Source organism: Pinus tabuliformis, chromosome J (assembly GCF_031772625.1).
Source record: "Pinus tabuliformis cultivar Carrire ecotype Pingquan chromosome J, CPIR1, whole genome shotgun sequence".
Taxonomy (NCBI): Eukaryota; Viridiplantae; Streptophyta; class Pinopsida; order Pinales; family Pinaceae; genus Pinus; species Pinus tabuliformis.
Window position 1 is genome coordinate 761,724,807 of NC_142295.1, and position 12,108 is coordinate 761,736,914.

Consider the following 12,108-nt stretch of genomic DNA (forward strand, 5'->3'; position numbering starts at 1 on the left):
TTTGTTGATATTTTCTCCTTTTGAGATGTTGTCTGTAATTTGCTCCTGCATTCATATTCTTCATGTCCAAAGTTATTGCAAAATGAGCATGAAATTTCATCTTCAAGAGGTGAGAAGTTATTATATGTGTTCTTCTTGAATCCTATCTCATTCCTTTGTTTTCTTGCTTCTCTACTCATGATGTTTGTATGCAACACATTGAGTAGCCTTATGACCAAAATTATGACATGAGAAACATTGTCCATTAAAGAATAAATTTCTGTGATCATAGAATCTTCTGGCATTGTTTACCTTTTGATTGGTGCTTCTGTTGTTGTTCATACTTGGATTAGAGTGAACATGATTTACCTATGAAATGCTTTTATTCTTTTGCTGAGGATTGAAGCTTCGCTGACTGGTTTTTGTTGCATCTAGATAGCTTCCAATGGTGGATGAAGACTTTCCTGTTTGAGATGTTTCTCCAGTGTATCCAAGACTTGTATTCGTAAGAGGAGAGCATTGTATATTGATAATTTCATCTAAGGTTTCATATCCTTTAGAAAATCTAAGATTCATAGTTTATATTTTCTCAAGTTCCTTTCTTAGACTTACTACTTCACATTCTAACTTGTCATTATGATTTTCCTTTTCTACGAGTTGATGCTTCAATGTATCTATGGATACTTTGTTTTCTTCCAAGAAAATTTTGAGTTGAGTAATTTCTTCAAAGAAATATTTTTCCTCTAAAGCATCCACAAATTTATCTTTAGATTCATTAGTATTTTTATCAAAAGCCATGAGTAAGTTAAGATCTTGATCATATTCTCCTTATTCACTATTTGACAATCCATCACTATCTTCCTGAGTATAATAACTTCTTCTACTGTCAAACGTTTCCTATTACCTTTTGCATTATCATTCCATTTGTCATGGTTGTATTTATGAGAACATTTAGCAGCACAATGACCAACTCCACCACAAGAAAAACATTTGAAGGGAAGCTTACCTCTGAACCTTCCGGTGCCCAGTTGAAGTTTCTTTACAAAGTCCACCTCATATTATTCTGATATATATATTGATTCCATGCGTTCTTCCTTTTATTTTCCTTTTGCAGATGCTTTAAATGTGACTTCTATGACTTCTGAGGGAGCTCCTTTCCTCATTTTAAAAGCAGCCAGGATCCTGTGAAGTTGAACAACAATGAGAGTCTGCAGATCCTATTTCTCTTCAATGGACAACACTTTTGACTTGAATTTAGGAGTTATAGATCTTAATATTTTCTCTATTAAAGTGGCATCCTTTATTTCTTCACCTAGATTTTTCATGCAATTTACTATATCATCTATACGCAAATGGAAACTAGAAATACTTCCATCGTTATGCATTCTAAGAGTTTCATAGAATTCCGAGAGTTTGGAGTTTAGCACTATTTACCTTGGTATCACCTTCATATCTTTGAATGATTCTGTCCCATATTTATTTTGCTATGTTTAACTGCATAAATTTGACAAATTATGATTATGCCAGACTTCCCAATAATGCATTGACAACATTGGCATTGGTTTCATACGTCTTCTTTTCTGCTGCATCTTTTGGAACTAAAGCTAGATGTTGATAACCTCCTTCCACAATTGCCCAAACATCTGCTCCAAGGGTCCGAAGATAGGATCTGGTTCTTTTCATCCAATATATTAAATTATTTCCATTGAAGAGTGGTGGTCTGATAGATGTCGTTTCATCTTGATTTCTCATATTGGGAGATCTTCCTTCAAGTGATCAAGATTCTTTTGAAGGACCTACTCTGATACCAATTGTTGGGAAAAATAATGAGAGAGGGGGTGAATCAGTATTTTAAAAACTCACAATAATAATTTTATTTTCTGAAAATATATACAAGACTTTACTGAACCCAACTCGTATATGTACGTGACTGTTGTAAAAGAAACTAGTGTATGCGTAGTAAAATTGTAAAACAACTAATTCTTTGTCTGTTAAACTTAAACCATAATGTAAGAGATTTATCAGGAATTTGATAAGCAGTAAGTAGCTGTAATAAGAACAGAATAAAGTATCGCACATAAGAAAAACACATGAACACCAAGATTTAAGGTGGAAACCCAATGTAGGAGAAAATCACTGCTGCTGTCTTCTCAGTCTTCAAACTTATTAATATCAAAAAGTTCTTACATTCTTGTACTAGTGTAGACTCATTCCAATACACAAACACCCACTTGTTGAAGGCTACAACCTTCACTCGTTCTCTAGCTCATACTGGAAGGGAGCTTGAACCCCCTGATCTGATTACCAATTACTACTTGCAGGAAGCTTCGACTTCCTCACTGAAGTCTCCAACCATTAGCAACATCCGTGGACCACATTTCATAAATTTTCACACTGGATCCATCTTCTTTTAACTTGTATATCAACTAAAGAAAACACCAACTTAATTCAAACAAAACCATGTGATCATTGTAACTAGAACACATAACTAAACTTAGAATAATACATCAACACACAAAATCAACTGCAACCCTGATCATTCATAGCCAACATGTATACGCTACTTCACTTAAGGCAACCCATGTGTATACGCGCTTTTCTATAGAGAAACCTGCGTACAAATCTCAATATATTTGTCACATGGAATGAGTCGTTCTTGCGGACAAGACCGACCTCCCTAGTATCTAATGATATCTAGCGACAAACAAACCACTCAACTTCTATCTTTCTCTAAATATGCAGTTTATAAATAAAGGAAAACAAGTGTTTTAGGCCTACCTTGGGTCCAATGAAAGTTTGTGAAAGCCTCCTCCGTTGATCCAAATGAGCTCCCTTGTAGAGAATCTGCAAACACAAACAAGCACACAAATTAAATAGCACCTGAAAAGGCAATATAATAAAGCATACTTATCATGATGATCAAGGAATTCATGAAAGAAATCACATAAGACAATTTGTTGAGAAAAATGAATCTGATTGTATTAATTTAAATCAAAGAAGAACTTTATAACCTGTGCCTTGATGTTGTAAAAGCTCCTCCCAGGGTCCAGCAAGAAGTCTCCTCTACTTTGACAAGTTTCACTCTCCTCCCAATGAAGCCAAAAGGTATGTGATCTCTCCTCTCAAGCTTAACTAGGAAGTCTCAATTCCACTAGCATTTACCCTAAAAAATGTTCAGCTTCTAACCTCCCTAGCAACCAACCCAATGCCTTAATTTATAGTGCAATGGAGGGAAGTTACTAGAAGTTACTAGATCCACCTTCAAAGGGATAAAGCCCTCCTTAAAAGGGATAAGCTCCTCTCATCAAGGGATTAGCTCCTTCAGTTTTGGGATGCATGAACCACCTAGGAGCGAACCATCCATGTCAAGATTCCTTCTAGAATCATTTAGAATTAACCATAAGTGAGTTTTTAAGAATAAACTTGCGCCTTTTTGACTTTCACAGGGGTCTGCACCCACTCCTTTAGAGACAGAGCGGGCAGGTCCACAGGTAACATGAACAAGGGGTACAGGATCACAGGTAACAGTGAGAGAAAGTGCGGAACCAGAGCTTTATTGATTTTTAAGGTGTTTCTCTCATTTTCAAAGCTTGACATGAAGAGCTGAGGTTTGAGACTTACTTAGGAGGACAGTATGAATGATGATAGACCCATACTGACTGCAAATAGTCATGGTGACAATATTTTGTGTAACAGATTGCCCCCTAAAGTGCGAAGTCTGTAGTAGATGAGGATTTCATTTATCATCTAGGAAGAGTGAAGTACTTTATCATTTCGAGGATTATCTTGTGGAGAGCCCGGTTGGAACCTGTAAAAACATTCAATGCAAAATATAAATATGAGATCATATCATCGCTGAGGTAGGCATTCCCATAATCAGATCAAAACTGACTAGAAAACTAACTACTGCTCTGATATAGGAATGATCTTGTAAGACAACAAAAGTATAGACACATGTAGACACTATTGGCATTATGAGACCAGTGTTGTCCTTGATGGCAAATCACACAGATGATAAATTATAGTGCAACAAAGTTATTTTCAAGTTCACGCATTTTCATGGAGAGAAAAGTTTCTTTCATGTAGAGAAAAGTTCACACACTTTCATGTAGAGAAAAGTTCACGCACTTTCATGCAGAGAAACGTTTCTTTCATGTAGAGAAAAGTTCACACACTTTCATGCAGAGAAAAGAGTTCCTTTCATGAAGAGAAAAGTTCACGCACTTTCATGCAGAGAAAAGTTCATGCACTTTCATGGTTGGTTCATGGTATTAGTCTGACAATTTTGATCCTATGGTTTTGGTTTGTGGTATTGCATCCAAAAGTGTTGATCCCAAGTATTGGGTCTATGGTATTGAATTGTTATGGTTTTTGGTCCGTGGTATTGTGAAAGGCCTAAGGCTATAAAAGAGGAAGGAGATCATTTGGCAAGGCATCATATGATTAATTGAATATCTGATAAAGTGCTAGATCTGGAATACGGTGATTGGGTTATGGTGCAGATCTAGATCTGAATAAAGAAGGAACCTGAGCTTTATAAGGCGGATCTACTGATGGGTCGAGATCTCCTTGGCGCATGATCAGATCTGTAGATCTGATAGTCTGGGGTATGAGTAAAGTCTGAAAAATTGATCTATACCTGCAGGACCGCAGGTGCGACACGGCTGCAGGTGCGGAGGATTGCAATCCAGGCACAGATCAGGTGCAGAGGTCCGTAGGCAGTTTGCAGCAGCAGGTGCAGAGGTTCGCAGGCCCAGAAGCACCACAGGTGCAGAGGTTCGCAGGCCCAGAAGCGCTGCAGGTGCGGAGGTGCGCAGGCAAGCCGTAGACTCAGGTGCGGAGGTGCGCAGGCAAGCAACAGGAGAAGGTGCAGATGTACGCAGGTTTTCTATTGGTGAAGTTGCGAATTTTTCATGAAATCTATTTAGCTGCTCCTGTTTATTATTGCAGTAGTCTGGGATCTGAAGTGATGTCTGGGTACTGGTACTGTGTTTTGATAAAAACATTCGAGAAGTGATTGATTGATTGATTATGTTCATAATGACTTATCCTTATATGATCTAATGGACTAGATCTGATTTCTAACACACATATTATCCTTGCATATGTATTGATCTGGTGATTGGGTGATTCAAAAGATTGATTGATTATGTGCTTCAATGATATTTATGGGTCCAGTATGAAAATTGGATGAAACGTTCCCTTTCAGATTATGTGTTGTGCTTCAGGTGTATCCAGTCTGAAAATGTATGAAACGTGGTACCCGGAGGAGAGAAGATTGTAGGCCAGCGCCTACGTACTAGTATCTTAGCTAGTACAAGAGCTAAGGGGGTGGCAGCTCCCTTTCAGTAGCAGTTGAAAACATTGGAGCATTGTAGCAGGTAGCAGCCTGCGTACTAGTAAATGGATCGGCTAGTACAAGAACTATGGGGGTTGTAGCTCCCTTCCAGGAGAGACTGGAAAACGAGAGAGGGTTGTAGCTCTCTGCAGGTAGAAGCCTGCGTACTGGTACAAGACTGCACCAGTACAGAAATATTGTAAAAGGATTTTCTTATTAAGAAGAAGATTGAGATGACTTGCAGTAGGTGGTTTTCTCCCACATTGAGTTTCCACCTTATATCATGGTGTTCATGTGTGTGGCTTATGTGTGATGATCTGTTCTATTTTACTGCACTTGTTTACTGTTAATATGGTTGATAATGTTCTAATACACTCATTGAAGATCAATTAACTAAATCATAAGTTTACTGAATATACATGGGTATTCTTAACTGAAGCAGCATATATGACTCAGACTCTGGAAATGAAAAAGTTATATTGATTTGATAATACTGATTCACCCCCCTCCTAGTATTATTTCCAACAGACACAATATGGGCGCAATCATCTGTTTATGAATAGTCCACTGTATAATGAATACAAAATTCCTCACAGCATGGATGGTGGAAACTAGATCCAGGGTCTTGATTTCTACTTCCCGAAATAGTACGATTCTATCCATGCAAATGAATGTGTCGAAGTTGAACATGGTAGAAACCACTTGATTACCAGTCAATGATGTAAACTGTTAACAAGTGTGAGAGAAACCACCAGTAATGTCAATGGCTCTCAAAGTACTCAGTACAATCCATGAGATGTGAATAGATGTGTTGATGTTGAACATGTCACGGAATCCTTTGATCGAAGGTCAATGATGCAACCTATCGTCGAAGGCAAGAAACCTTCCATTGAGGCATGAAGATCCCAAGGTACTGACGATTTCTAGATCATATTTCTAGATAATGAGTTGAAGCCGATAGAAAGCGATCCGTCGTAGGCAAGCCCACAACACGAAATCATAGATCAAGTTTGAAGAAATTTAGTTGCGAGGACTGACTCAGGGATGGTCAAAATGGATGACAGATATTTTGCAGATGAATGGTTTATTTTCACTGACCTCTTGAACACATAACGACAGAGCAGATGGTTTGGTGACAATTGACCCAAAGTTAGTACCCAGAAACCGGCTGAAGACTTTCAATATGGTTTGATCAACCATTAGGCAAAGGATTTCCCAACCCAGGTGAATAAAGGTGTTGTGTTCAAGAGTGGTTACAAAGTATGACAAACAGGCTCATTTTTCTCTCTTTTCCCCCACCATTTCTGGCAAGTACCTCTTTATTTTTGACAAGCTTGAGGAGGATAACATTTGCTTGATTATAAGCTCATCTTTCAGATGAGTCCAACTTATTTTAAATTCGAACCCTAAGAAGGAGTGGTCCGTTCCTGTTTGTAATTGAACAGGTCCTTTACTGTTAAATTTTAACGAGTCCAGTATAGGAGAAACTCAACGTTTTTCAATTTTAGAGAGTCTGAAAAAACTTAAGAAGACTCCATGGTTGTCCTTTTTCGTAAATTTGTGTCTCCCAAGCCCGAAAAAGTATAAAATAATACTTGAGAGAACCGCTTGATCATTACGACCAAGGAGTACTTTTCATAATTAGTGCCTCTGATCCGAAAAAGTAAAAAAGCGATCAATGACACGTCATTTTATAACCAATATCGAATTTGAAACGACAAAAATCCGGAAATATTTTCATGTTTTTACGGTCAGAAAAGAGCTGTAAGTGGACCGTCTTTTTAGTTCCATTTTAATGAGCTTAAAAAGAAAAAATCGACAATATTTTCATGTTTTAGGGGTCAGAAAAGAGCTTAAAGGTGACTCTAATATTTTTTCATTGAAAATGACTGATTTCGCCTGAAAAATCCGTTATCCTGAACAAAAACTCAAACATTACTCATACCTGTTTAAAATGGATAAAAATGCTTCAAAAGTTACCTCTTTAAAGTGAAACATAAACAAATTAAAAACTCATTTATTCAAAAAACTTATAAAAAGGGCTTTTGTAAATTCATTTTTACCGTTTGACTTTAGAGTGAGAAAAGAGAGTTTTTGGTTAGAAAATTCCCGTGAAGATTGCGGAAAATCCATCCGTTGGAATCGAACGCCATCTCCTCCAGGTAATCTACATCATCCTACTCTTTTATTTCATCTGTTTCAAAGTTGTTTTTAGGCTTTGATTTCATTTTTTAAGGGATTTTTAGGTTAGAAACCCGCTCGCGGGGGTCTGCGGACATAACACAGGTAACCTGCGGACCCCGACTTTTTCGTAAAAGGAAAAAAGTCAGGGGTCCGCACCTGCCATAAAGGCAAAGTGTGGAGCCACACACTGTCTCTAACAGAGAGGGTGTGGTCCCCGCAGCAAGGGTTTTTAAACCTAAATTTCTCAAATTTCACCCAAGAATTTTGTTTTTAGATATTCTAATTCACTTTTTTGTTGAATGTAGAGTATACATCATGCTTGATTGGCGAGAACGGGAGCATCAGGATGTAGATCTCATCGTGATAAATCATCAACCTCCGATTGATGCATTGAAGGCATGCAGATTATACAACTTCTGGGCCATACCTGGCATGAGGGTCCATGTGGACTTTTTGTAGTGGCTGGTAGACAGGTGGAACATACAGGACCAATGCTTCTTCATTGGTGGTCACCAGCTTGAAATGGAGCCAGAAGACATTTACTTCTTGACTTGTTTGCCTAAGAGAGGTGAACACTTGACTCTATTCAGGACTAGGCCAGGTGGCTAGTCTGTCGATAGCCTTCGGCTAGAGTTTTGCAACGACCAGACTAGCAACAAAGGGATAGATATCAAAACCATATCCCTTCCTGAACTGAAAGTGATTGCGTTTACTATTACCAGGCTCTGCAGAAGCGCAACACTACATGTAGCCACTGGATCCCAAATGCAGATGGCAGTAGACTGCTTTCGAGGCACCATCTTCAACTGCTGCGATGCTGTGTTGGCTAATATAAAAGGCCAACTGACTAGAGCAAAGAACGGACAACTGAAGACCTTTGGATATGGTGCTTTAGTCGTGAGCTTTGGTCTGGAGAGGGTCCTAATGTTGGTCCCACAACATCTCATTGTTGGAGTTGGACTTCCTCGAGAGCCCAAACTGATGCGTTGGGTTGCAGTTATGGCCCGTTATCCTGAGGAGGGGACAAAAGTTGTTCGATTCACTCCTGAGTATTTCCATTGGTTGGAGAACCAAGTTTTTGCTATTTAGGACTTTCCTTATGCCGGGGTAGATTTTCGTGGTGACCCAGACATGGCTCTTCCACCAGGAGAGCAATGGGATGACTCAGGTAAAATCATTTTCAACATTTTGTAATTTATTATTATTTTTTTTTATCTCATCTCAGAATTTATAGTAAAAGTTTCAAATGCAGATGTAGGTCCATGGCGACCAACCACTCTCCGACCCTATGAGAGGAAACAACCAGCTGCATCAGCACCAGTTCCATAGGACGAATCAGCAGAGACCTTGGCCGAATTGTAGAGCCATCTAGAGCGTTTGACAACAGACATTCCAGAGACCAGCATAGATGACATTCCTCTTAGGCTACAGCGCTATGTGATTGGGGTCCCAGGACCTTTCAGGAGGTTCCTTTGCAGGGTGTCCCGTACAGTGGTTTCTTATCAAGATCATCACCAGTGATAGGATGATTGCCTGTTGTAGACACAAATGACATTTTTTTCTTTTTGTACTATCATTTTTGCCGATCATAAGGTGTTTTTCAACCTATGATCGAAGAAGATGTATATTTGAAAAACTCCTATGTTATAATATATCATTATTACCGGCTTATCTTGTAAATCATGTTATGGAATGTTTTTAAATTTACTTGTATGATTATTGCAAATGTCTACTTAACATCCGAGAAGCAATTGCATCTGCTAATGTATTTAAATATCTTGGAATATGCTGATTCAATATAGTCAAATTCACGTTCCAAGAGATGAACTCTCAAAAATAATCTTAATAACGTTGGATTTCTAATGGCTTATACTCTATTAAGCTGTAATACAACAGGTTCAAAATCTAACCTCACTATCAAACTCCGAATCCCAAATGAAATAGATTCAGATAATAACTCAATCATTGCACTATACTCTACAATGTTGTTTGTTGTTTGACTGAGGCTTGCCCCATGCATAGATACCAACTTGTCAGAGGGTGAATAGATAACCCAAGCTGTGGAAGAAATGTTCCGTGTATTATGACAAGCACCATCAGCAAAACCAATGTATGTTTGGAGAGGCGTCGACATCTGCAATATCAAAAGTAAAACCAAGATAAGCAGGAATAATGATGAAAAACACTCTCTAAGCTAAGCACACTTTTTAATCTAAAACACACCAGCTAGAAAGAAAACTAAACCTAACTAAAAATCCCCACACCCAGATTTAAGCATAATACCTCTTCAGGTAAAGACCATTTCTGGGTTTACCTAAAGAGACCCCGTCAAAGTCTACCAATTCATAGGCCCCTTTTGCTAGCTTTCGCTTAACAACATAAGGACCATGCTACATGGGTACAAATTTCCCAACGCCTAATTTATCATTTGATTTATCGTACAATAAGATTAGGTCTCCTTTCGAAAAATTTCAAGGGGTAACATTTTGATCATACTGAGCTTTAATACGTTTTGAATGAGTTTTGATCGCTAATGCAACATCACGTCGATACTCATATAGATGAGCCAAGTATAAAAAATGTTTTTCCTCTTCGGAAGTGGCTGGAAGTAATTCGATGGCCATTTGCAATGACGGGATTTTGCATTCAATGGGTAACACAACTTCCATACCATAAACTAGTTGGAGAGGAGTGAACCCGGTTGACGTTTTTACTGAGGTTTGATACGCCCAAAGCACTGAAAATAGCATGTTATGCCAATTCGACCTATGAATCCCAATGATTCGTCAGATCATGATGACTAGAACTTTATTGATGGCTTCAACCAGACCATTAGTCTGTGGATAATATGGAGTTGAACTGTCATGACACAAGCCAAGTTGGTCTGTAAGTTTAGTCATCATAATGTTTCGAAAATGACGCCCCTGATCAGTGATAATCGCTTGTGGAACACCAAACCTAGCAATTATATGATTGAACATGAAAATCACAGTAGTTTTTCCGTCTGCCTCAAATGTAGGCATCGCCTCGCCCCACTTGGTAAAATAATCTACCGCAAGGATGATATACGCATGCCCCCCAGCCGAGTGAGGGTTACATGTAATAAAGTCGATACCCCATTTCGCAAAAGGACCGACGAAAATTATAGGGTGGAGAGGAGCAGGTGGAGCGCACATCTTTCGATCAAAAATTTTGCAGTTGTGGCATTTTCGGACTGCGTTAATACGATCTTTAAACAAAGACGGACAGAAATAGCCAGCACACAATATCTTTTGGGCTGTGGCAAACACAGACATATGACCACCACACGCTCCAGAGTGATAGTCATTTAGAACCCTTTCAGCTTCCTCATGAGTTAAACAACGTTGAAAAATAGAGTCCGCCCCACGACGATAAAGTGTATCTCCAATAATTTTGAATTGTTGGGACTGGAATCGTATTTTTCGATGTTCTGACCTTGAAATTTCTGGCCGAAAGGATTGGGTCTGGAGATAAATGATGATATCCCCATACCATGGATCTAAAGTGCTAATTAGAAACAAGGATTCGTCCGTAATGGGCTCCTCCGCCACAGTTTTCGTGTCAGCACGCGAGAAGTCACACATTAACTCCACAAAAACTAAAGATTTCTTCGACTTAGACTTTTCAAATTCCAAGTCAAACTCCTGCAGGATCACAATCAATTTGGAGTACTTGCCCCCTAGCAATTGTTTGGTCAAAATATAGATCATAGGGTTGCAATAAGAATTACTGTAGTTTTACGTAGTAAAATGTAATGACGAAAACGTTGGACAGCTTGAACAGCTGCCAATGCCAATTTCTCCACATGTGAGTATTTTATCTCAGTTGGATTTAAAGTTTGACTAAGGTAATATATCACATGTTCAGTATCGAATTCATCTTCCTGAACTAACACCATTCCAATGGTGGAATGCGAGGCGGCGAGATATAAGAAGTAGTCCTGGTTGTAGTTGGGAGGATGCAATAACGGTGCATGGGTCAATGCGTGTTTTAGTGCATCAAAATATTTATTAGCTATCTCATCCCAAAAGAATGGAGTATTCTGTTTCAACAACCGGGTAAAACCCTTTGTGATCTCAGCATAGTTAGGAAGGAATCGACGTAAAAAGTTTGCTTTCCCTTGCAAACTTTGGAGTTGGCGAAGACTCGAAGGAGGAGGCAATTTGACAATAGCTTCAACCTTCGAGGGATTGACGCGGATGCCGGCTTTCGAAACAACAAAACCCAGCAACTGACCCATTTCTATACAGAAAACACACTTGTGTGGATTCAACCTAATTCGATAATGCCTACACCTCATAAAGATTACTCGTAAATGGATGAGATGATCAGCTCAATGTAATGAATGAGCAGGTAAATCATCGAGATAAGGTTGCACAATGTGCTTGATGTCATGAAACGCGTAAGACATGGCTCTTTGAAAAGTTTCCCCAGCGTTCTTGAGCCCAAAAGGTAATTTTCAATAAGAAAATGTCCCCCATGGACAAATGAAAGCCGTTTTTGGTTGATCAACAGGTAGAATATTTATTTGATTGTATCCGGAAAAACCATCCATGAAGGAGAATATTTCACTGCCGGCACAATCA